The sequence below is a fragment of the Calidris pugnax genome, unplaced genomic scaffold, assembly GCF_001431845.1.
Source record: "Calidris pugnax isolate Ruff unplaced genomic scaffold, ASM143184v1 scaffold20, whole genome shotgun sequence".
Taxonomy (NCBI): domain Eukaryota; kingdom Metazoa; phylum Chordata; class Aves; order Charadriiformes; family Scolopacidae; genus Calidris; species Calidris pugnax.
In genome coordinates, this window is record NW_015094510.1 from 12,476,369 (window position 1) to 12,503,677 (window position 27,309).

The following is a 27,309-nucleotide window of genomic DNA, read 5'->3' on the forward strand; positions in this document are numbered from 1 at the left end:
CCGCCGGGGCGGGCGGAGCCGCGCCGAGCCGAGCTGAGGAGGGGAAGGGAAACGGCGCGGCACAAAGTCCCACCGGAAACTAGCGCCGGGCCGACCGGCGGCCGGGGCGGGTACGGGCCGGCGAGGGTCGCGGGGGCGGCGGGGCTGGGCCTGCCTGTGCCGCCGGGGCGCCTGAGCGGGGAGGGCGGGGGGACGGGCTCCTTTCGCCCCGAGCTGTGCCGGAGGAGGGGGAGGGCACCAGGCCGAAGCGGGGGGCAAGGGCAGGGGAGCCCTGGAGCCCCTCAGCGCCGGCCGCCGCGGACGGAGGGGGAGTCGGTGGCGGCCGCGTCCCGGGCTCCCTCAGCGGCGGCCGCCGGGGAGGCTGATACCCCCGATGTGTTCAGTCAGGAGGGCCGGGGCGTCAGCTCTGAGAGCGACGGGTTTGTTTGGGTTTTTTTTAACATGAAAGAGGCAGATCTCCGTAGCCGGACAAGTTTAAAGCGCGGCGCGGGCAGCGGTGGCTGAGGTACATTCATGGGCCTGAGGTACATTCGTGGGCCTGAGGTGTTCCCTACCTCCCATTCCTTAAATCCTGCTGAATTCATGGGCTCTTCTGCCCCACTGCCTGCCCTCACCTGCGTTCTTGGGGTTAACTTGTTTCAGTACCTCCAGAAGAATTTGAACCAAGTTATGCAGGAGTAACGTTATGGCTTAGATGCGAGATTGTTGTAAAAGATGGTGTTATTGGAATAGATTTTCAAAACCGGCTTGTTTCAACTAAAGTTACTGCTCTTGGATCTATGTCAAAGCTGGGGAGTAAATTTTAGAACAATTTGTGAAAGGCTGAAGCCTTTACGGTAACAAACTAAGCCTAGTTTGGAGGAAAATCTGGTTGAGGCTTGGATCTCAGCACCGGTATAGAATGGTGGTGAGGCAGTTTGGCAGAACATACAAGCTGGAGTCAAATCACTGCCTTTATCACCTGCACTTAAGGTTTTAGGGCTCTATCGCAGCATTCATAGGACCGGGAGAGTTTTTCCCCAGTAAATCTCCCATTTCCTGCATGTTTTCAGCATTGAGCAATTATCCCAGGGGACAACCAGTAAAGAGCAAACTAAGCATCTGTTCAAACATGGACAACTTAGACTTCTAAGCCCCTTAAAGATATTATGAATTATGAATGTTGACCTAGTCCTAGAAGCATTTCTGCAGCTCGGTATTAGGTGCTTTAAACACTTAAGAGAGGTGAGATTTTATGATCTTCAGCATTTCCCATTGGGTATAAGTTCTATTCTTAGTACCTAATATAGGTCTGTGAACCTGCTTTCTAAGTCTAAGGCAGGGTAAATGAAACTGAAATATCCTTTTATGGATATTGCCCTAATTTCTTGTAAGCTGAAGATTGTGAATGTTGGAGACTGAAGATAGGCTAAGTAACAAGAAGGTTTGGTGGAAAAGAGTAGAAGGCCAATGAGGCAAGATAACAATGGAATTGTTTATGAATATATCCTAACAATCTGGGATATTAAATTAGAAGATTATGTTGATCCTCTTGTCATATGTATAGAAAAAATAATAAATAGTAATAAATTGGACCAGATACTCAGGCAATTAAATGCATAACCTGAATACGTCTGGAATACCTCTCAGAGGGCAGGAGCACTTTTCCTATGAGGACAGGCTGAAATAATTGGGGTTGTTCAGCCTGGAGAAGAGAAGGCTCACGGGAGACCTTGTAGCAGCCTTCCAATACCTGAAGCAGGCCTACAAGAAAACCAGAGAGGACTTTTTATTGGGGAGTGTAGTGGTAGGACGAGGGGTAATGGTTTTAAACTGAAAGAGGGTAGATTTAGATTACATATTAGGAAGAAATTCTTTACTGTGAGAGTGGTGAGACACTGGAACAGGTTGCCCAGGAAAGTTGTGGATGCCCCATCCCTGGAAGTGTCCAAGGCCAGGCTGGATGGGGCTTTGAGCAACCTGGTCTCCTGGGAGGTGTCCCTGCCTGTGGCAGGGGGGTTGGAACTCAGTGATCCTTAAAGTCCCTTTCAACCCCAACCATTCTATGATTCTATGAACACGGACTAGATTTTATGGTATGCTGGAAAGATTTTGTAAAGATTAACAGTAATTTTTTGTAAAGATTAACAGTAATTTCAAACTGTGAATGTACAAAGCCTCCTTTTACCTCTGTGTGTGTATATATATATGCACCTGTCAAGCTAAATGCTCTAAATTTCAGCCCGTTCTGAGTCATGTATCTAGAAAATGTTTTGCTTTTTAAAGCATTGTCTTAAAATTCTGAATTAGTCAACTTTTCCAAAACTTCAAATTCAGCCTTTAGTTCAGCCTCCAACTTTCCATTTGCAGCAAAAGAAAACTATATTTACTGATTTTCAAACCCCTGCTGAGAAAGTTATAATGGAAACATTGTTATCTCTGTGCATAATTATGGGGAGGCAAATTTTGTTGAATACGTACATCTATACACACATACACAAACATATGCACAGCTTGGATGTTGCATTGTTTTTATGCTATACTGTCAGTCATGACACCACTCAAAATGTGAATGTATAGAACCTAGGTTTTCACAGAATCACAGAATCTTCTAGGTTGGAAGGGACCTTAAAGATCATCTTGTCCAACCGTCAACCTAACTGACAAAAATAGACACCCACACAACAAACAAGGAGCATCATCACTAAACCATACCTCCCAGCACTACATCAACCTGTCTTTTGAACACCTCCAGGGATGGTGCCTCAACCACCTCCCTGGGCAGCCCATTCCAATGGCTGATAACCCTTTCAGTGAAAAAATTTTTCCTAATATCCAGCCTGAACCTACCCTGGATATATGGATACCCTGGATATATATTTCCTGTGTATATATGTGTATAAGCACATGTGAAATTTTATCTGGCTATATAGTATTACATTATTGCTTGAATATGGCATCTGCTTCGCTTGGTAATCATAACTGATGCATGTGTGCTTTACATATCTGGTACTTGCTCACTCTTCTGTGGAAAGCACGATTCCATCAGTGGTTCAGCGCTGTCATGAAGTAGAAGGATTTAGCAGTCTGCATCTGGTGTTTTGTGAAGGCTTTCACGGATGATTTACAGCACTGGTAATAAACAGCTATTTCGTATTTTCGTTCCCTGGCTTAACAGCATTCTTATTTGGAACGTGAAGTTTCTTAACAAAAATACTTTTCCTTTGATTAAACAGAAAAGAAACTTATTCCAAAGAGCGAGAGCTCAAAAAGCATCTCTGTGAGTTGACAGTTTCCAGACTCTTCTCTCTACTAGCTGTCAACTGCTTCGCTCTATGTAGCTGTAGCTGCAAGACTAAATTAGACACAGGTGCAGACTATAAAGAACAATGCATCATCTCTGCCTAGTTGTAGTCACTTCTCCTACACAAGAACAGAGAAGACAGCTGAGGTGAAATCTTGGCTTCATCTGAAGTTCATAGGAAATTTCCCATTGAATGCAGCAAGGCCCAAATTTTACCCAAATGTTCTGGCTGAACTACAGAAATAAAAGTAAGTCAGTCTTGGTTTACTGTTAAATCTTTGGCTAGAGGGTAGGTCTAACATTCTAATGTAACTCCTCTGAAACTATCTCCAGAAAATATGAAGGGGCAGGAAAGGAAGTCTATTAGAATTCATACATTTCCCTAGTGGTGTGGGTTCCATCTGGCGATTCTAACAGAGAAAGTCAAGCCATAAAGGCAGGCCGTGCTTACCAATAATTTTAATTCTTGAGAACAAGAGGTTACTTTTGTATCTTTTTTTCAGTTAGGCAAAGTTTGGTTTAATATTTATAGTTGTTTTCCCAAATTATGTGTAGTCACTGATGGTTTGCCTTTGATACTGGTTGTAGAGAGAGTCTGGCTTGTTTTCTTCTGCTGTGTATCAGTTTTGAGCAAATATAAGTACTGATTTCCATGGAGCCACTCTAATTCACTCTAATGAGTCTTTGTTATACCAGAAGGTGCTTCTCTTGTATGGAATCGATTGGACACAATATAAATCAAATAAAAAATGGAAATTCACAGCTGTCCCTTTGTTGACTTTGAACCCTAAATCTGTCCCCTGTTTTGATCCAAGTTGATTTAAAAAATGGATCCACCAATAAGATACCAAGGTTTTAACATAAACTGTCTTATCTCCTGGTTCTTGCTAAACTGGCTTTCATTCATAATTTCTTTCTTTGTATCTAATGATTATTAGAATATCCACCTCTTCCTTCTTCACTATTATAAAATAGGCAAGAGTCAAAGCTAGATTTTGTTCTACAAATGATGTTTATAATAGATTTTCCGCCCCAGAAGAATGTATAATTGCTGCCTTTTTAGTTAAGGGTTGAAAGGTTTTTGTTCTCTGCCTGTATGACAGCTTCTTTCAAGAAATTAACATCCACTCCATTAGCTTCCTTAGTATCTGTTCAGACCCTTCTGTCTCTGTGTTATTCTGTGCTGTTTGCACAGTTACACTGAACTAAAACAGCAAGTAAGGATAATGTCATTATTGATTTTTGTAAGAAATAATGACATTGAGGTAGGGAGGTTCTTGCCATCTGATTGCTCCCTGGAAGTAGCTCACTGTAGCTACTTGGAAGTACATTTCTCGAAGATTGTTATTGCAGCCATAAAACCTGTGTAATGTGGGGTTTTTTAAAGGAACATAGAAGATAAGAAAAACAAGTCCTCTGCTGAGTGGTACTGCATATTCACATTTGTATATGTGTTACAATGTAAATGCTCAGAGAGCGTAAAGGCCATAAATGATGGCATCTGTAATTTCTTATGCTGAACTCCATCTGTTTTCAGTAGTTTGTAATTCCGCCATTCTTTAATAATTTGGGCAGAAATTTCTCAGGCTGAATTTCTGCCTCGGGCTGAAGGCTTCTTTTGAAAACTTGAACAAAAATAGCTTAGCCACTTTTCAGAAAAGCAGAAAGAGTGTTTTACTCAGGAACAGCTTCTGTGACTGGGAAGGCTACACAACGGAACAGCCGCATCGCGTGAGGGAAGTGCTTACTTACTGCCTTCCTTGGTGCTACTGGAGAGCTGAGAGGAGACTAAAAAAGATTAAAACCTGCGTCCTGCCTGATAAATCTGCATCTGGTTTTACCTACATGAAAACAGTTCTTAAACTAGGAGCTTTACTATTCCCAGGCTTTAGAACCAGGGTTAGAATTCTGCTAAGGGAATCACTCTGGTTTCAGAAAAATGCTTTTTTGGTGACCCCAATTTTTTGCTGAATCACGAGCTTCTGAAAAGTGGGGAAATGTATTATAGTTTAACAGCTAACTCATCTGTTCTGTTTGTATGAAGTATGACCCTAGGACAAGACTGTGTCACTTGAGCCAGACTTCCCCCTCTTATTTCTCCTTCAAGACCAGGGAGCACTACAGACAAAGACACTTTCTGATGTGCTTTCAGTGCTCCTCCTTTCCCCAGGCTGAGGAAGCAGAGGGATGAGGAGCCAAGCCTGCAGGGACAGTTAGAAAATGGAGAATTAAGCACAAGGAACCCAAAGGAGAAATGGAAGGGAGGGCGAAGTCACTGGATGGATGCAGGCTGAAAGTAAAAAGCTACATGGCCTAAAGTAATGAAGGATGAGATTAAAACAGGGGCTGAAAGCACCATGACCACTGTGTTTTGCAAGTCCTGGACACTACTGGAACCCCCAGTATTCTACTGCTGATAGAAATAGTTCTGAAACCCACTGGAAACGTACTGGCCTTCTTCAATCATGCTGTTAACTTGAGTGGTAGGGAGATCTCTGCTGTCCTGCTGATGCATTATCAGGATTCTGGGCAGGAATTTTGTTTCTGTTTGACCTCTGTAATTGTTTGTTGTTTTGTTTTGTTTTGTTAAACTCTAGAAAACTACAAAATGCTCCAGTAAACTGATACAGCAGTGCAGTGATTTCAGAACTGCACGAAGTCAAATGTTCAGGAATTGCAAAAAAGGTATTGTTAGGTTATTGAAATTAAACTGCTGTTGATATGAAAAAAATCATATAAAATTAGTGAGATTCATAGGCTGATAAAGCCTAGCATGCATTAACAGTGTGTATGTACGAGCTCATGGAGTTAGGGAATATGTAGCACAGCATCAATAGTAGAAAAGACAATGACCCCTTCAAGAAGAGAGAGATAGAAAATCCATGACTTGTGATCCTGTCCCTCCTCCTGAAGAGGACAATACCTGAGCAGTGGCTACTTCAATTTGAGGAACTCAGGAACGTATGTTTTAGAATCATAGGATCGTTTAGGTTGGAAAAGAGTTTTAAGATCATCAAGTCCAACCATTAACCTAACACTGCCAAGTCCACCACTAAATCATGTCCCAAAGTGCCACACCTACACATCTTTTAAGTACCTCCAGGAGTGGTGACTGTACCACTTCTCTGGGCAGCCTGTTCCAGTGTTAGACCACTTTTTTTGGGAAGAAATTTTTCCTAGTATCCAATCTAACCCTCCCCTTGTGCAACATGAGGGCGTTTCCTGTTGACCTATCGCTTTCTGCTTGGGAGATGAGACCAACCTCCACCTCTCTACAACCTCCTTTCAGGTAGTTGTAGAGAGCAATAAGGACTCCCCTCAGCCTCCTCTTCTCCAGGCTGAACAACCCCAGCTCCCTCAGCTGCTTCTCATAAGACTTGTGCTCTAGACCCTTCACCAGCTTTGTTGTTCTTCTTTGGACACACTCCAGCACTTCAATGGATTTCTTGTAGTGAGGGCCCCAAAACAGAACACGGTATTCGAGGTGGGCCCTCACCAGTGCCGAGTACCTGGGGACAATGCCTTCCCGAGTCCTGCTGGCCACACTGTTTCTGATGCAAATTAATCACCAATGTAGGGTATCTGCTCATTTGTGGCTGATTTAGCTGTACTTGCTTCAAACATCTGCTCATTGGCAAAGATTTCTGGTGTCCTTCCCTGTGCCCTTCATGGTTGTCATGATCCTCTAAAGCAACTCTTGTATGCTCTTCACCCACCCCGACTCTTATGTAAAATATCTGCTAAATAAACTTCACTGGTTCATATTTAGTGTTTGACTTTATAACTGGGTTGGGCTACAACTCTGGGGTACTCAGAGCTGGTTAGTAGAGTGGATGGGTGGTATCTGCATAAAAGGTGGTAGTTCCATCCCAGCCCCATGTGCCCACATCCTAGAGCTTTCCCGGACTCCCAACTCAAAGGCAGCCGCAAAGTGTTAGTAGAGGTGTTACATTAAGAGCTAAGCAAAATATCTGATCAGAGATTACCTGAAATCTTTATCCGTTTTCATGTTGAAATGGTAGGTTTCCTTTTTTTTCCTTGAGTTATAAACACTTTGGCTTTTCCTCACATTTATGTCTTGATGGATTGCGTTTTGCTATCTACAGAATGCTGCACAGAATAATCTCTAAAGGGTCACTGGCAGCATTTGCTGGTGACAGAACATCTTCAGTAAAATGCCAAAGTTCCTCAAGACAGGATTAATTTTACTCCCTTATAATTCAGTGCCATCCCTGTTAAGCGCAGGTTAATTCCACGTATCGCAAAGGTTATTTAAATTTCAATAAATTGTGAAGCAATCTCCCAGGCTCGGATTTGCTGTTAATGAACAAAACTCAACTTCGCTTTGGCTGCGGAACTTGCAACATGACTTCAGTCGGGCCTGAGGCCGTTTGTGGAGGCTTACACAATCCCAAAAGATGAAAATACTTATTGCCTCATTCCTGAACCTTTGAACTCTCTGTGGGCATTACTTCCACGACAAACGGCCAACCTGCCTGGCTGGCCACGGGGTAAAGCTGTGGGTGACACCAAGTGAAAGATTTAGCCCAGACCGAAGGCTGAGGTGAGCACCCAACTGTTCCATTTAGACACTAATATCCTAAATCCTTGCTTAAGGGAGCTGCCAGTGAATCCCCTGCCGGCATATGTTCCGGGTCCGTCTAACAGGAGAGTTCATAATCAGCAGCCTGACCCCTCGACCTTGTCAATGTAAATAAAATACACAAAATTGTGCCTTCTGTGCTGTCATCTGTGGGCAGAGGCGTTGTGGCCTGCGCCTCACGACCGCGTTAGCATCGCATGAGACCAAATGGAAACCTTCCCAGGCTGTGCCTGCAAGAAAGTGCAGGTCTAAAATAGCTCAACATGACCTGGTCTGAGATTTGAAATCCCACACAGGGTTGCATTGATATAATCTCTTGTGTTTAATATAAATTAGAATGAATGAGATTATTTTTTTTTTCCTGGGAATTTTAACCTGAAAATTGATTAAATCTGTATTTAAAGAACGACCTAAAAAATCTTTAAGAAATGAAAAAACCCGAACCAGCTGTCACGGGGCCATGATGGGATTTTCTTTCTAAAAGAAAAGACCTTGAAAATGTTTGATATTCATCGCTCATAAAGTCTATATCTGAAGTGAAGTACAATCTACTTTCTCAGGACACGACTATTTAACACAGGTCCTCCAGGGAAACTCTGACTTGATTAGAATTCTCCTAGTGTTTTCAGTAGAGCAGCATTGTCTTTTACAAACTAGACAAAGACAAATCTTATACAATCTGATTGTTGTTTCGGCTATTTGTTTTGCTTCTCCCTTATGTTCAGCTGAAACAGTCCAAACTGAAAATTAGAAACATGAATCGCACTAAGCGAGGAGGGATTCTGAAAGAAGAAGCAGGAGACACAGACATCTCTTTCTTTCCACGTCAACCAGAATTTCAGCGCGTGTGAATATGCAACTCACTTTCACCTGCTCTCTTTGATGTACTGTCGCTGACTATACCATTTTATCAGACAGTCTGTCTGGGAAGATTCAATTTTATGACAGGTGAAAGAAATGTGAAAATGGTAATTAAGAGGAGATTAAAGTAATGCAGTCCATGTTTAGCTCATACATTAGGAGGTGGATTTTTTTTTACTTTCTTTTATGAGTGCCTCTAGGGGTTTTGCTTTGTAAAATAAACACTTTTAAAGACCCCAATGGAGCCTCTTAAATAGTAAAAGATCTCAAATTCCTCTGAATATATTTTCAGAATTGAAATAGAATATTTATCTCTGTTAGGAGGAGTAACCCAGCCCATCCCGACTTTCACTTACTGTCCTGAACAATGGTTCTTTGCTGTCCTAATATCTTAAATGGATTAATGTTCTAAGAATGCTTAAATGGGATTGTGGAGCTTTCGTTTACACTTGGGACACAATTCTTCTTCATTCACAATTCCTTTCTCAGTACTCAGCACTGGTTTTGTCTGAAGGTCACTTCAAGGACATCTTAAAAGCCTTGCCTTCATTTCTACTTTTATTTTTTTACTTCATAGTATGCTGAAGTAGTTCAAGAGCACTGCGAAGCGTGTCAGATGCAGTTTGTCTTCAAAATCTCAGAATTTAATGGCTTAACCCAGTTTTCATGCAACTAGTCAGTCATACTTTGATTTCAAAAATGAGTACAGTTATTCAAGTAGGTAGGCGTTAGCAGAATTGTTCCATGCGGAGCAATAAATGAGTTCATGGGAGGGAGGATTATTTTTTTTTTAAGACTTGAGTGTGCTTGGCCTTCATTTATATTGCAAAAAGAGTAGCTGCCGGCCCAATCTTTGTTATGTTGGGCAGTATGGAAGCAGGTAGTAACGAGAGGAAGGTACTGATGCCCTCTAATGCTATTTGTCATGCTAAATGAACACCTGAAATCCCTTCCTAGGTAGGCATACAAAGGGGCATGGGGATAAGGATGAGGTCCTCTCTCCATTCTCTGAGCTGGTGCCAGGTGAATCAGCTCCCTGCCGTGCAAGGCAAGGCACCCAAATGAAAGCTGCTGGCTCAGTAACTCGGTATGTAGGAACTTAGGACCCGATGGGACACTACCTTCAGGGGCAAGGGAGCAGAACAGCTGACAGATCTTTAAGGAGGCTTTCCTTAGAGCACAGCAGCTCTCGATCCCCCCGGGTAAGAAATCAGGAAAGGAAGGAAAGAGACAATCATGGCTGAGTTGAGACCTGCTGGTCAAACTAAAGGGAAAGAAAGAGATGCACAGGCAGTGGAAGTAAGGACAGGTATCCTGGGAAGAGAACATGGATGCTGCCCAGTTGAGTAGGGATGGGGTAAGGAAGGCCAAGGTGCAGCTGGAGCTGAGCTTAGCAAGGGACGCAAATAATAATAAGGGCTTTTACAGGTATGTCATCCAGAAAAGGAGGGTCAAAGAAAGCATACCCCCCGTGATGAGAAAGGCTGGCAAACTGATAACAACAGATGAGAAGAAGACTGAGGTTCTCAACAAGTTTTTTGCCCCAGTCTTTGCTGGTAACCTCTCTCTCCACACCTCTCCAGTGGCTGGATCACAAGGCAGGGACTGGGGGGAACGAAGTCCCTCCCACTGTAGAGAAGGTCAGGTTTGTCACCATCTGAGGAACCTGAACATACAGAAATCTTTGGGACCTGACAAGATGCATCCAGAGTCCTGAGGGAATTGGCTGATGTAGTTGCCAAGCCACTGTCCATGACATTTTAAAAGTCACGGCAGTCAGGTGAAGACACTGGTGACTGGAAAAAGAGAAACTTTGCACCTGTTTTTAAAAATGGTAGAAAGGAGGACTCTGGGAATAACCGACCTGTCAGCCTCACCTCTGTGCCTGGGAAGATCATGGAACAGATGCTCCTTGAAGCTATGCTGAGGCACCTGGAGGACAGGGAGATAATTTCTGACAGCCAGGTTGGCTTCACCAAGGGCAAGCCCTGCCTGACCAACCTCATGGCCTTCTATAGTGGACAAGGGAAGAGCTGTGGATTTCATCTGTATGGACTTCTGTAGGGCCTTTGACATGGTCCCCCACAACATCCTTCTCCTTGAAGCTATGCTGAGGCACCTGGAGGACAGGGAGATAATTTCTGACAGCCAGGTTGGCTTCACCAAGGGCAAGCCCTGCCTGACCAACCTCATGGCCTTCTATAGTGGACAAGGGAAGAGCTGTGGATTTCATCTGTATGGACTTCTGTAGGGCCTTTGACATGGTCCCCCACAACATCCTTCTCTCTAAATTGGAGAGAGATGGATTTGATGGGTGCGCTGTTTGGTGGATGAGGAATTGGCTGGATGGTCACATCCAGAGGTTAACGGCTCCATGTCCAGATGAAGATTGGTGACAAGTGGTGTACCTTCAGGAGTTCATATTGGGACCCGTAGTGTTCAACATCTTCATCAATGTCATAAACAGTGGGATTGAGTGCACCCTCATCACGTTTGCAGACAATACCAAGCTGAGTGGTGCAGTTGACTCACCTGAGGGACAGGATGCCATCCAGAGGGACCTGGACAGGCTTGAGGAGTGAGCCGTGTAAACCTCATGAGATTCAACAAGGGCAAGTTCAGGGCCCTTTACCTGGGTCAGGGCAACCCCCGATATCAACAAAGGGTGGGCGATGAAGAGATTGAGAGTAGCCCTGCTGAGAAGGACTTGAGGATACTAGTGGATGAAAAGTTGAACATGAGCTGACAATGTGTGCTCACATCCCAGAAAGCCAACTGTATCTTGGGCTGCATCAAAAGAAGCATGGGCAGCAGGTCAAGGGAGGGAATTCTGCCTCTCCACTCCTCTCTGGTGAGACCCTACCTGGAGTACTGCATCCAGCTCTGGAGTCCTCAGCACAGGAAGGACATGGGAACTGGTGGAGCAGGTCCAGAGGAGCACCATGGAGATGATCAGAGGGCTGGAGCACCTCTCCTGTGAGGACAGGCTGAGAGAGTTGGGGCTGTTCAGCCTGGAGAAAAGAAGGCTCTGGGGAGACCTCATTGAAAGGACTTTTCAGTCCTTAAAGGGAGCCTACAAGAAAGATGGGGACAAACATTTTATCAGGGCCTGTTGTAATAGGACAAGGGGTAATGACTTTAAATTAAATGCAGGAAGATTTAGACAGAAGGAAAAAAATATTTTACCATGTGGGTGGTGAAGCACTGGCACCTCTCTACCAGAGAGTTTGTAGATGCACCATTCCTGGAAACATTCAAGGTCGTGGGGTTCTGAGCAACCTGATCTAGTTGAAGATGTCCCTGCTCATTGCGGGGGGGGGGGGTAGCTGCCGGCCCAATCTTTGTTATGTTGGGCAGTATGGAAGCAGGTAGTAACGAGAGGAAGGTACTGATGCCCTCTAATGCTATTTGTCATGCTAAATGAACACCTGAAATCCCTTCCTAGGTAGGCATACAAAGGGGCATGGGGATAAGGATGAGGTCCTCTCTCCATTCTCTGAGCTGGTGCCAGGTGAATCAGCTCCCTGCCGTGCAAGGCAAGGCACCCAAATGAAAGCTGCTGGCTCAGTAACTCGGTATGTAGGAACTTAGGACCCGATGGGACACTACCTTCAGGGGCAAGGGAGCAGAACAGCTGACAGATCTTTAAGGAGGCTTTCCTTAGAGCACAGCAGCTCTCGATCCCCCCGGGTAAGAAATCAGGAAAGGAAGGAAAGAGACAATCATGGCTGAGTTGAGACCTGCTGGTCAAACTAAAGGGAAAGAAAGAGATGCACAGGCAGTGGAAGTAAGGACAGGTATCCTGGGAAGAGAACATGGATGCTGCCCAGTTGAGTAGGGATGGGGTAAGGAAGGCCAAGGTGCAGCTGGAGCTGAGCTTAGCAAGGGACGCAAATAATAATAAGGGCTTTTACAGGTATGTCATCCAGAAAAGGAGGGTCAAAGAAAGCATACCCCCCGTGATGAGAAAGGCTGGCAAACTGATAACAACAGATGAGAAGAAGACTGAGGTTCTCAACAAGTTTTTTGCCCCAGTCTTTGCTGGTAACCTCTCTCTCCACACCTCTCCAGTGGCTGGATCACAAGGCAGGGACTGGGGGGAACGAAGTCCCTCCCACTGTAGAGAAGGTCAGGTTTGTCACCATCTGAGGAACCTGAACATACAGAAATCTTTGGGACCTGACAAGATGCATCCAGAGTCCTGAGGGAATTGGCTGATGTAGTTGCCAAGCCACTGTCCATGACATTTTAAAAGTCACGGCAGTCAGGTGAAGACACTGGTGACTGGAAAAAGAGAAACTTTGCACCTGTTTTTAAAAATGGTAGAAAGGAGGACTCTGGGAATAACCGACCTGTCAGCCTCACCTCTGTGCCTGGGAAGATCATGGAACAGATGCTCCTTGAAGCTATGCTGAGGCACCTGGAGGACAGGGAGATAATTTCTGACAGCCAGGTTGGCTTCACCAAGGGCAAGCCCTGCCTGACCAACCTCATGGCCTTCTATAGTGGACAAGGGAAGAGCTGTGGATTTCATCTGTATGGACTTCTGTAGGGCCTTTGACATGGTCCCCCACAACATCCTTCTCTCTAAATTGGAGAGAGATGGATTTGATGGGTGCGCTGTTTGGTGGATGAGGAATTGGCTGGATGGTCACATCCAGAGGTTAACGGCTCCATGTCCAGATGAAGATTGGTGACAAGTGGTGTACCTTCAGGAGTTCATATTGGGACCCGTAGTGTTCAACATCTTCATCAATGTCATAAACAGTGGGATTGAGTGCACCCTCATCACGTTTGCAGACAATACCAAGCTGAGTGGTGCAGTTGACTCACCTGAGGGACAGGATGCCATCCAGAGGGACCTGGACAGGCTTGAGGAGTGAGCCGTGTAAACCTCATGAGATTCAACAAGGGCAAGTTCAGGGCCCTTTACCTGGGTCAGGGCAACCCCCGATATCAACAAAGGGTGGGCGATGAAGAGATTGAGAGTAGCCCTGCTGAGAAGGACTTGAGGATACTAGTGGATGAAAAGTTGAACATGAGCTGACAATGTGTGCTCACATCCCAGAAAGCCAACTGTATCTTGGGCTGCATCAAAAGAAGCATGGGCAGCAGGTCAAGGGAGGGAATTCTGCCTCTCCACTCCTCTCTGGTGAGACCCTACCTGGAGTACTGCATCCAGCTCTGGAGTCCTCAGCACAGGAAGGACATGAGCCGTGTAAACCTCATGAGATTCAACAAGGGCAAGTTCAGGGCCCTTTACCTGGGTCAGGGCAACCCCCGATATCAACAAAGGGTGGGCGATGAAGAGATTGAGAGTAGCCCTGCTGAGAAGGACTTGAGGATACTAGTGGATGAAAAGTTGAACATGAGCTGACAATGTGTGCTCACATCCCAGAAAGCCAACTGTATCTTGGGCTGCATCAAAAGAAGCATGGGCAGCAGGTCAAGGGAGGGAATTCTGCCTCTCCACTCCTCTCTGGTGAGACCCTACCTGGAGTACTGCATCCAGCTCTGGAGTCCTCAGCACAGGAAGGACATGGGAACTGGTGGAGCAGGTCCAGAGGAGCACCATGGAGATGATCAGAGGGCTGGAGCACCTCTCCTGTGAGGACAGGCTGAGAGAGTTGGGGCTGTTCAGCCTGGAGAAAAGAAGGCTCTGGGGAGACCTCATTGAAAGGACTTTTCAGTCCTTAAAGGGAGCCTACAAGAAAGATGGGGACAAACATTTTATCAGGGCCTGTTGTAATAGGACAAGGGGTAATGACTTTAAATTAAATGCAGGAAGATTTAGACAGAAGGAAAAAAATATTTTACCATGTGGGTGGTGAAGCACTGGCACCTCTCTACCAGAGAGTTTGTAGATGCACCATTCCTGGAAACATTCAAGGTCGTGGGGTTCTGAGCAACCTGATCTAGTTGAAGATGTCCCTGCTCACTTAACAGTGAGTTTTATTTTTATTGTTCTTAATTATTATTTCCATTAGTAGTAGGAGGGATGTGAAGATGAGAAGGTGGGAGTCCTGTGAACAGGGAACAAACGACTTGGGTGTCACTTCACAAGCACTTACAGAATGTGGCTCACAGCATTTATCTAACTTCAGATTTAATTGTGCAGCTAATTACTTAATTACAGCAGAATCTATTTAATGTCCTACTTGAACAGCAGTGCCGTCTGGAATGAGCACGAAAGGCAATAAAATCAACAGTACAATTTGAGTGTATTCTCAGGAAAAAACTTGCGCTTTGGAAAAAGTGTTCCCCTTCGTACATAGCAGTTCCAGTATTATTATTTCCTTCTTCAGATCCGCATTTGTGAACCTGAAACCTTTCCTCTGCTTATAAAATACTGCAGAAACAAAGAAATTTGACAGCCCATGCTAATGCTGATAGTATTCAGTAACCACTGTCAGTTTTTATTACCCCCATCCATTCCCACCTTCTGCTTGCTGAGTCCACTTCTTTGGCTGCCCTGCCTTTTGTAGCATAAGGTGTGATGGATTTGTGGCAGAAAATAGCCTTTTTGTTGTGCTCTATAGGTATTAAACACAGAATGGCTCTGATCCATCATGGAAACTCTTAAGATCATAATACAGCTCATACAAATATGCCCAAGACAGATTCTATGTTTGTTATAATTAAGTGTATTTTTGGCCCAAATTTCAGAAGGATCCTTTGAAAAGTAGAGTAGGCCACGTTAGCTTTTATCCATCAAGCACTAGAATATATCTATGTCGCTGAAAGATTATACTTGCTTGGAGGCTTAGAAAAGCCACTTTATATTTGTGACATGATTTAACTGTGCCCAGCTTTACTTTGTTTCACCAGGTCCTAATTTAGACCACTGAAAAGGCTGCTTTACACAGACCTCCATTCTGAGCCAGTCCCTGAACTGATTTGGGAGACAGGAGAATGACCAAAAACCAATATGGTGTAATTCTATTTCTTCAAAGTGAGAAGAGAATTGAGAATACTCTTCATGAATTGTAACCCAGACAGCTGATACCTGGGGCAATAGGAACAAATATAAGGTTGAACGATGCAGTCATCAGATATGAAATAAAGGCATTGCTGTGTATAGATTATTCAATTATAATAATAACATTATAGCCACACAGTACAAGTGAAGAAAAAAGGAACATTAAAGTTTAAAGACTCTGCTGACACACAGAAGGGGTAATCCACTAGAGGGAGACAAAATGAAGAAACCTTTGCACTCAAATCACCCAAAAAATGAAGTGGAAGAAATAGGAACAGTGTGTACAATTAAATAGAGTAGTTGGTTTTTTGGTTTTTTTTCTAATGAATTGTTTGTCCATCATTCTTACTCCTCTTACTTCCTTGTCATTATCGGGAAACCTAGATTAATTTTAATTTCTTACAAAGTCTGTTAGCTCAGGCAAAATGTTGCTGCTAAAAATATTACAACTCTATTTCACAAATTCTGTTTCTTGGTACTGGAAAGATTTCTTTTTATTGGCTAGTCCACATGAAAGAGCCATCGTTTGGATTCCTACTGTTTCTTGACAGAAGGAATGCGTAGTGCAAAATATGTTTAATGATAGCAGTATTTCAGATTGCTTTTTAGCTCCAGGGGTTTGTAAACAATTATTTAGCAATCTTTTAATTCATCAAGATTGACTAACATACAGTGTCTTCCTGACAAATAGGCAAAATAAAGGAATTTAATACAAGACTGACCAACACATAAAGTTGTGGTGGATTGACCCTGGCCAACAGCCAGGACCCACACAGATGCTTGTTCCTTCCTTATGTCCCGCAACAGAGCAGCAAGTGAGTGACAGTGTGGGTGTTTGGCTGTTGGCTGGGGTCGACCCACCACAGTCCTTCCAGACCCAGTACAAAAGTCTTCCTCATCTCAATGAAGTTCTTGATGCTTTATTTGGTGACAGCTTATATCCTGAGTTGCAAGGGTGACAGTTTATATCCTGAGTTGCCTTGACTTGCACTGACCTGAGCAAATAGAAAGTAGTCATCTTAAGTTTGAGCAGTCAACAGAAGGTCCACCTTAGAGTCAGAGAGAAAAAATAGACACCCTGAAAGGTGTGATCACCCTGAATCACCCTGAAAGGTGATTCATCTTGACCTAAGGCAGGCATCTGTGTTCAGATGAATTGTTCTCTTGAAATGCCTATTTCTTTCTAATGGGAACTTTGCCTTACTAGCTGACGTCTGAATGGGTTACTTCAGACACTCAAAAGCAGGTGAGACAAAGCCAACTAACTACTTAAGTCTTTCAGATTTGAGTTGCTCCTTTTTGTATGCCTTTTGAAACCTCTTCAGTGGTGTCAATAGACCCGTCCTGTATTCTGGTTCAGTTGTGTCCCCCTTTATCCCAGAATTAAAGATTATCCCCTTCTTTTGCTTTTATATTCTCTGTATTTGTTCTGTGTTCTGACACTATTTTTATGAATGTATACCCCTTTCTTTAGTAAGAGCTATTAATTATATTAGTTGTAGCCCGCTGTACTGATTAAGCTGTCAGCTGAGCAGGCCTAGCAAAAGAAGAAAAAGCTAAAACTTCATCTGTGACCTGAGCTAAATTTTCTCATGCTTCATATGATTATTTCCCCATTTCATAGCTTATTACCCTATGAAGCCCAAAGTATTTGCAGTCCTCTTTCTTTGCTGATCAAAAGGATATTTTTTTTTGAGGAACGGAAGAAAAACTTTTTCTTGCTTTCTTTGTCAGGGCAAGATACAGATATTGTCCCACTTCTGCCCAAGAAAATCTGTCCCATTGTTTGTAACTCTTTTACAGCATTTATTTTCATTGGGGTTTTTGGCACAACTGGAAGCCTGAAAGTTTTGAAGAACTGGAACTGTGCTGGGGAGAAGGAGTTTGGCAAATCCACTCTGTGACTAAATATGCCCTCGTATGTTTTATACACGTCCTCTTCCTTCCTTCTCTCTTTACTCCTTCCCTTCTTTGTCCCGTCCTCCTTTCTTCCTTCATTTCTTCTCTCCTTCATTCTTTCTTTCCTATTTCCCTTCTCTCCCAAGCCTTTTAATTTGCCAACTGTTTTTAAACAGATGTTTCCCAAATAACCACCCAGCTTGTCATTCTTTTACTTTTTGTTATACTACCTCTGTTTCTCCTGCTGGACTGTATTATCATTGCTACTCGTGGATCGAACATTAGAAATCCCACATGCAAATCTAGTCAATAGAGGTTAGATTCCAAATTTTGTTTGAGGGCAGCAGATCTTTCCCTGCCTAAACCAACCACTCTGTCCTAACTGGCTTTTGAGGCTCACATTAAAGAATTGCAGTAGGTTCTGAAACTTTTAACCTGAAAGGCAGGAAGCTATTGGAAAACAAGCTCTTGTTTTGCAGTCCCTCGTGGATAACACCCACTTGGATGAGGTTGCCATCTGTTGTTTTCTTGGATCGTGTCAGAATATGTGAAATAAACTGGAAGAGAGAGAGGCAAAACGACAGACAGATGCAAGTGGGAAATAATGTTTGGAAATTTACTGTTGAGGTTCTACAAAGCAAGGGAAGGACGTGAAATGTTGTATGTTAGGTCTGGAAAAGACCTGCTGGGGCAGTAAAGGTGATTGCACCAAACACTAAAAAAGTGGCTGGAGCATAAAGCAAGCTCCCTGGCGGCCATAGATCCAGCATAGTTGTTCTTTATTTATTTTTTTCCTAGTCTTTTATGAATAAATGGGCTGGATGCTGGCAGCGGGAAGTGGGACCAGAGTCATCCTTTAGACCACAGCAAGAAGAACAAAGTAGAAGAGCAGTTAGAATAAATAACTTTCAGGCTTAATGACAGGAACTGAAAGTGTAACGTTCCCATTAACCTCTTCCCTTCAGCAAAGCCAAGTTGTAATGAGGAATCCAGCCTGTACCTTATAACCTATCTCCAGTTACAAGACATGAAAAGAGAGGGAAAGTTGAAGTATAGGGTTATGATCAGAATCATAGAGTGGTTAGAGGTGGAAGGGACCTTAAAGATCATCAAATTCCAAGTCTTATCAGAAAGTCTTAGCAGAAGTCTTATCTGTTTAGCAATGCCACATATATTTTCACTTATATTTAAAATAAAGTCTTTTAGGATTCAAAACCAACATCAATTCTCTTGGTGAAAATGAAATACTGTTGTTTATCCTCATTAAAAAAAGAAGCATAGTCTTGTCTGTTTTCCTCCTTTCAGCTATCAAGGAATACATACCTGTAATATATAAAGAAGATACATATATTATTAAAAAACCCAAAATTGGTATATCGCACAGAAAGTACATTTCCTGAATATATTTTTAGGAATGTTTTAATAGCAATTCCCTCATCAAGCTGTTATATCATGTTATATACAGGAAGAGAAAAACTAACACAGAGTTAGTTCATCTGCTAGCATTTGAATTTAAGCAAACACTTAATAATCCAGTAATATTTATTGCTGTTATAAGATGTTAGGCATGCCTGTAAGTAGTATTTAAATCTGATTCTCTTAAGCTGAAACAGTTTTACTGACTCAATGATACAAGCATTTCCTGAAAAAGAAGGACATATTTCCTGTATTTTGTTAATATTTGACAGCACTGATCTTAAACCAGTAGCAACATCACACTGATTTTTAAGACAGATTTTAAAGTAAGGTTGAAATTTTGTATTATTGTATCCCACATAAACTCATTTACCAAGCAACAATTACATAATAAATTACATTTAAACCCAAAAATAGACCTTGTTGTCCTTATTTAAGTCATAGAATTAAGCAGAGTTAAAAAGGAGAGAGGATCCTGCCGATGAGCTCTCAACTAACAACGCTTTGTGTCTCCATGCACTGAAGTTTCCTCAGCTTCAGAGCAGGCTATCAGCAGAAGTCAGTTCCGTGCTTTGGGTTTCTCAAAGGAGTGAATTTTACCCTCAGTGCTTAGTTTGTGGAAAAAACAAACAAACAACAAAAACAATGAAAAAACCCAAACACCCACCCTCCTGCCCTCCCCCGCCGGAAAAGAAAAAAAAAAACGAGAAAAACTTCCTAACTAATTTTCACAGAAGGGACAAAGCTCACTTTGAGATATTGCAAGCTTTTAAAAGTTAATACCAGTATTTGCAACTGCATTCTGTTTTTTCAGAAAGACAAGGGGAAGTTTGGGCTCCAAGAACTTGTGCATTTAACTTGCCGTTACACCGTAGGAACATCCAGTCTCTGAACCTGCAGCGCGTGAAGTCAAATCTGTGCGTTAACCTGCACAGAACAATCCTCAGCCTGAGTTTATAAAGATGTCTGACGGCGTCTGAGAGTACACCCACTAAAATAATTTGATGAATAAGAACGGAGAGAAACATATAATCTGTATTTTCAGCAACAGACCCCACCTTTTTGTCACTGTTTTCCTCCTCACTCAGGACATGAGGATATTTGTTTTTTACATTAGCTGTAGCTGAAACACAAATATCAGAAGGGATGCCCTCAACCCTTCCACCTCCCACAAAAACTAAAAGCACGTAGCGGGAGCCTAGACTGATCAAGAGATTAAAAAATAGACATTGCAGTAAGAAAAAACCCAGTGGAGTCAATCTGCTCAGCTTGCGTAAGCAAAAGTTTGATTTAGCTTCATCACAATTTGTAATTCCCATTCACAGAATCACAGAATCACAGAATCTTCTAGGTTGGAAGGGACCTTAAAGATAATCTTGTCCAACCATCACCTTAACTGACAAAAATAGACTCCCACACAACAAACAAGGAGTGCCATCACTAAACCATACCTCCCAGCACTACATCAACCCGTCTTTTGAACACCTCCAGGGATGGTGCCTCAACCACCTCCCTGGGCAGCCCATTCCAATGGCTGATAACCCTTTCAGTCGAAAAAATTTTTCCTAATATCCAGCCTGAACCTCCCCTGGAGCAACTTGAGGCCATTTCCTCTTGTCCTGTCGCCTGTGACTGGAGAAAAGAGACCGGCCCCCACCTCTCTACACCCTCCTTTCAGGTAGTTGTTCCATGGAACAGCAATTTTTCTGGCTGAAGAACAGTCTTTCTTCCAACAGAGGAAAGGGCAAAAAAAATTCTCATGATCAGAAATGAAGGCTAAGGTAGTTAGATGGTGGAATAATTTATCCAGATTGTGTTGTAAGCTTTGTAACCTTATGGTCCTTTTTTTTGTGACTCTTTACCAGACACTCACAGTGCCCAGGCTGGTGTCAAGACTGGCTGCTATTTTATAGTGACAGTTGCACCAGTGTCAGAGATAATACAGTTTCCCATTATACGGTAAAGATTGTGTCCACCCTTGCTAAGAGGATCAGGCTGAGAGCATATGTTCAGCTCTCTGGCTTCCATGACCTCAGAGGCTTTGCTTTGTTCTTCAAAGCATTGTTTTGTTCGCTGCTGCCCTACAACTTTCACAGTTAGCTTATCAAATGATGGAGAGCGCTCCATCACCTGTATTCATAGAATCATAGAATCATAGAATCATTCAGGTTGGAAGAGACCCTTGGGATCATCGAGTCCAACATCTACCCTACTCTACAAAGTCATCCCTTACACCGTATCTGCACTATTTGCCATTCCTGCAGACCTTGTATCATCTGGTAACGGTTCTAATATGTTTGTTTGCTTTGGAATTACTGATGATAATATATACTGTAGAATATGAGCGTTTATGTAGAATATGACCTTTAATGATATCAAGGCACCAATTAGTGGATTTTTAAGCCACTGATAATTATCTTAGTTTTTGCTTATTCTAAATTTCAGTTACGTTGCCAGGAGGTGGCAGATCAGCTGCCTCACAGAATACGCACATGTATCCACACTTATTCTATGAGCTTTTGATTTGGAAACCGCAGCCCGTACCATTTCTATCCATTGTCTTGTTTCCTGTCACAGCCTCCCCAGAAAGTGTGTGAGAGTGTTGGAGACTTGGATTCATACTGACCTGGTTTCTCCTAGGGTCAGATCTCTGCGCCCTCCTGGTGAAAGGCTTTCTAAGGTACAAGGCAAAAATCAGTTTCCCACATATTTTGCTGCTGAAAAACATTTTAAAAAAAAATAATCCAGACTTGGTTGACTGGAGGAAAATAGAATAAGAAATGGAAATAGAGAGAATTGTATCCCTAATCCATGTAATTTTGATAATGTTCAAGTTAAATATATAATATATGCATATCCAGTCTCTTTGAATCATACAGTCACTATTACAAAGTGGAAAAAAACAGGTTTTAGTCCAGTGCTATCAAGTAGTTTTAGAATAAATACTAACTGTTTTCACAATAGTAATATGTGCCCCAGATAAGCAACCTAGACCTTTTCAAGTTCAAGCTTTCCCTTCTACCAGAAGAGGATAATATCCACATGTTCTATTTTGTGCTTGGACAAAATATTTCCTTCATTCTTCATCTTCTTTATTGGAATCTGGCATTTTTGGTTAGACTCAGTGGGTAGGGGCTCTGAAATTCCCTCGGTGCCTCCTAACCTCAAACTGTCATGTTGTAAGAATGGGGTCCTTTTTCTTGTACTTTTGAACAGCTAAAACTACTTTCCCTGCTCGTGATCCCAGGCGTTATTCTTTATCTATTCAAATTAGCTCCCTCCTTGCTGTTTCCTTTTCTTAATCTCTTTCCAGCATTTGCATTTACAGCCAAGGTGAAGTTGTTGATCAGTTGCCCAAGTAACCAGAGTCCGTATGGGTCATGGCAAGGCTGAGGGCCATGAAAGCTTTTTGCCTAGTACTTACCCAAGTAGATTGTAAAATACTCGATTTTGCTAATAATCTAATTTAAAGCTTGCATTTCAGTTCCATATTACTGCATGGGTTTGCTTTAAATCCTTGCTGCAAAGATTTGCAAAGTCATTCTTTTGGTTAATAAACTAAACTGTAAAATAGGAACCTCTCTTTCTAAAAACTCTTATCATAGAATCATAGAATTTTCTAGGCTGGAAGGGACCTTCAAAGGTCATCTAGTCCAACCCCCTGCAGTCAGCAGGGACACCCCCAACTAGACCAGGTTGCCCAGGGCCTCGTCGAGCCTCACCTTGAATATAATTTATAAAATAAAAAATTTGAAATCACTTTTTATATGTTTATTTATATACAAGTATATAAATTTTAGCAAGGAATAGTCCTATTCTGAGCTGCTTCCTTTTTTTTTTTGCAGGAAAGTTAAGAAGTGCAATCTCTGTGTGTGTCGCTGCCATACCAATGACAGGGATAGTTTTTAAAAGTGTGGTGATAGACGAGCAGCAATGCACGATAATGCCACATTATACCACCTACATTGTACCACTTGACACAGAAAAGATATTTTTGTAACATCCGGGCGAATAATAGGTTGCAGTCTCTTCCCTTCTCCTCTCCCTTGAGATCCACAGTTTCTGGTGGGGGTTATGCCAGATCTAGGCAAAAAAATGTGATCAGAGAGACAAACCTTCGATCATGCAGCACAAATGTATCTAGATTGCTTTTATTCTTCTGATTGAGTAAAGCACTTTTTCTCTTAAAAATATTCTCTCTCAAAAGGATTTTCATTCTACTTCTATGCCAAACAACCTGATATAAAATATAAGTTATGAATTCAAAATGGTTTTAAACTGAAAGAGGGTAGATTTTGATTAGATACTAGGAAGATATTCTTTAGGGAGACACTGGCAGAGGTTGCCCAGAGAAGCTGTGGATGCCCCATCCCTGGAGGTGTTCAAGGCCAGGCTGGATGGGCCTTTGAGCAACCTGGTTAAGCGGGAGGTGTCCCTGACCATGGCAGGGGGGTTGAACTCAATGATCTTTAATGATCCCTTCCAACCCAAACCATTCTATGATTCAGCACGTCAGGAGTGGAATTACATAGGTACCTTAGCAGTGGTGTTATTCAAAAACAAAGAATGTCCACATGAACTGATGCAAAGCAACTATATTATTTGTGGGAGCACTATTGAAGACCTCTAATTCTGATTAGTTTTATTCTTTAATAAGATGGGACAATCTTTACTGACAGCTGGTTGGCTCGCATTACTCCCAAAATTGGAATGAAATTCAAGCTTCTCTGAAAAAAAAGTGAAAATATGCTTTGGGTCAAAAGAAATATGTAGACAGGGAAGGATAGAAAATAATTTAGTATGTTAAGACTGGCTTGATGCAAGAGGTTTATTCAGACTTTTTCCAAACAGGATGTTAATTAACATCTCACAGGGGTTATTTTCTAAAGGGAAAACTTGCTTACTCAAAGCAACAGATGGTACAAAATAGTTTATGTGGAATTTTCCTTCTACATGAGGTAGGTAACGCATAGCACCATGTTGCATTAAGGAATGTTTTATTGTATCGCATGAAATTGATGAGTTTTGACAAGTTAACTTACTGCCCTTGCATAAAGGTGTTCTATTCATTTAATGGAAGGAGATGTACGTTATTCTCCACACTCCCCTCAGTCTACAGAGGCACTACCAAGAACACTGAGAGAGAGTTTTATGAAAAAATAGACTGCACTTGTTGAAATTAGCTGCTATCTTTCCTTATTATTTGTCAAATATCTTAACATCATGTTTGACAACCTATTATGGCAAGGGACGCCCAGTAGGACTATTGCAATTTGTGCTCCCCTTTCCTCCTGTAGCTGGGAGACACTGCAATATACATACTTAATAGCTTAAATTCAAGGATCTGAATGTGTCATGCAGACCATTTAATTATATCAAGCTGGCCAATGAACATAGCTTGGAGGGGATGTAAATGGATTCTGCATGCGTGAAAGGCAGCAGATGGATTTATTGACTTCAGATGCAGTCAGGGGACACAAAGTGACATTTATTCCTTAAGAACCAGAAACAACAGAATTCACTAGTCTGTGTGTCTGTGCACAAATGCAACAGATTGTGACTGAAAGGTTTAGCCTCCTTATGTACTTGAGTTTAATTTAAATCAGTTATTGTTGGGTTCAATGTTTATATTTCTATCCCACTAATCCGATTATTTGCAATATTTTTTTAAATACTTTTTTAGGAAATGACCTGAATTTGGAGTCTGTTCTGTATTAAAGTTTACTGACTTCCAATTCTCCTCCACCTCAATGAACTTTTTATTCCTTCAGGAATAAAATCTAAGAATTGAGTCCATCTGAGGCTGCATTCAAGATGTGGATGTGATGTACAACAAAACCTAATGGATGGATGCTAGGCATAGGCAAAGAAAGAGCACAAAATAACAAGTTTGGATTGGCCGTTATCCATCAGGAAGTTGTCTGGCATGATGCCTCTCCTGCCTTTCATGTCTCTAATTTTCTTCCGTCTTGAACAAATACAAATGGGAATAATGACTTTGCTTGTTTTTCCTGTAGTTTCTGGGCTTACACACTTCTACTGCCTTTTTCTAAACTATTTTTCCAGCTTGCTTCAAATGGAGGTCCTTTTTGACTTTCATTTTGTCACTCTGCAGCTCTTTTCCACCCTTTTTTCAAATTAATTCTCTCATCTGGACTAAAATATTTCCTTGAGCTTGCAGAAATAACCATGATCTAACAGAGATAAACAAATGAAACACCTCACCCTTAGGACTGAGCACAAACTATTATACTGCATTTTATGGATGCCTAAAAATCACTATGCAACACTGCAATCCATGCATGAAGAACTAATTTCAGCTTCATTGCCTTCCATGGAGCTGCATAAATGATACATTTATTCTGACGATTGTAAGAGTGTGAAAGAGTGTGTCTTTCTTATATTCTCATTTATTTCTGTCGTCTTATATCCGCTTGCTTACTTGAGGTGGAAAGGAATATGTAATCAGTGTGGTTGAGTGTGTGAAACAGAAACCTATAGGCTCTTTTCTCTTCTTTGCTGATGGGAAGGCGATGCCCAGGCACACAGAGCACGACACCAGCTGTAACATATGTATGACTGTTGGATACATATGCTCCCGTCTCCCTTTCCCTATAACTAGCCTTCATTAGATTCCCATTTGCATTTTCCCTCCTTTGAAATGTCATCTCCTTCCTGCTGCTCAGTTCCACCAACGTGCCTCTCCTTATTACTCCACCTTCCCTTCTGATAAGGGATAAATACAGCTGAATCATGATGTGCCTCGGCCAGTTTGACATTGTAGTCCCAGTCCCGTGGGATAACTCTCACCAGCTTGGGCACAGGCTTTGCTCCTGGGAATCCGAAGTCACATGGAGGCAGAAGGAAGGATGAAAGGAGATGCCCCTTTGCTCAAGTACAGAAGGTGAAGAGTGCTGATGTCTGCCTTCCTACGGGGAAACAGAGGGTTGATGTAACGGGACTGATCTTCCCATGCACACCTATGATGTGAACCAGCTTTGAAAGGATAATTGAGGTCTCAGACTTCTCCTCCCTTCTACCCTCAGCAGGAGAGCCAACTGAAAAGCAAAAAAAAAAATGGAAAAAAGAAGCTTGATGCACCCTTGAGGGAAAGTTTGCTGATAAAATCAGGAATGAAGTACCTCTCTCTTGCTGTTTGTCCTCATTTCATTTGCTAAACAAGAATTTTCCTGGGTCTGTGTGGTGCCTTGCTTTAAAAATGTTCCCATTTTTTTTGGCAGCTACAGCTTCCTCGGCTTCAACGACTCAATGTGTAAAACTGATATCAGCACTAGGCAGGCTGTGCCTGCTTTTCCCCGTGATCTCAGAGGGAGCCGATCTTATCCCTGTAACTGCAGATTACTAAGGCTCCCCAAGAAAGTGGAGGCTACAGACACATGTGGATAACCTTTTTAGACAGGTCTACTTCAAAGGACTCGTATCTGAGAGAGTAAAATACTAATAAGCAACAGGTTTAATCTCATGGTAAACAAGATGCTTATAAAAATAGTAAAAAAGCAAAGGCAGCCCTGTTGGAAGACCCACTTGGTAAGATTAGGTAGAAAATACTGGTTGAAGGCAAAGCTGGCACGTCTCCTTCCCTGCTCCAAGAAGCCTCCCCTGTCTTGAAGGCAGGTGGGGCTTACCTTCTTCACTCCCCCCTGGAAGATGGGAATAAGGGTTTCTTCACCCTTTGGGAGGCCAAATAGAAAGATTTCTACAACTGGAGCAGAGTGCCCGAGGGCTGCTCAGAGCTATGGTGCTATTTTTTTTCCCCATTAACCTAGCAGGGTTGGATTGGGTTTTGTTGTTGTTTTGTTTGTTTTTTTCTGCTTTAATGGTAAGGGAGATTCTGCAAAGTTCTGTATCTCAGTGTCATATTTGTCCCTGAATCTATTTTTGTAACACAACACAAAATAGGCTATTTGTGTAGCTTTCAGGAAGAAGCCAAACCCTACAATTTCTATTTATACACCTAGATGAGTTGATGAAAGGGGTTAACTGCACCCCAAATACTCGGGATCATTAATCATTTCATCGTTAATAGCAGCAGCAATGCTTTGCACCTCTGTATGGTTTTCCAACAATTTCTCAAACAGAAGGCATTTTCTTCCCCATTCAAAGGGTATGATTAGTGGAATTGAGGGTTCAAAGGGTTTGATTGCTGGAGCACCTCTCCTGTGAAGACAGGCTGAGAGAGTTGGGGTTGTTCAGCCTGGAGAAGAGAAGGCTCTGGGGAGACCTTGTAACAGCCTTCCAGAAGGGGGC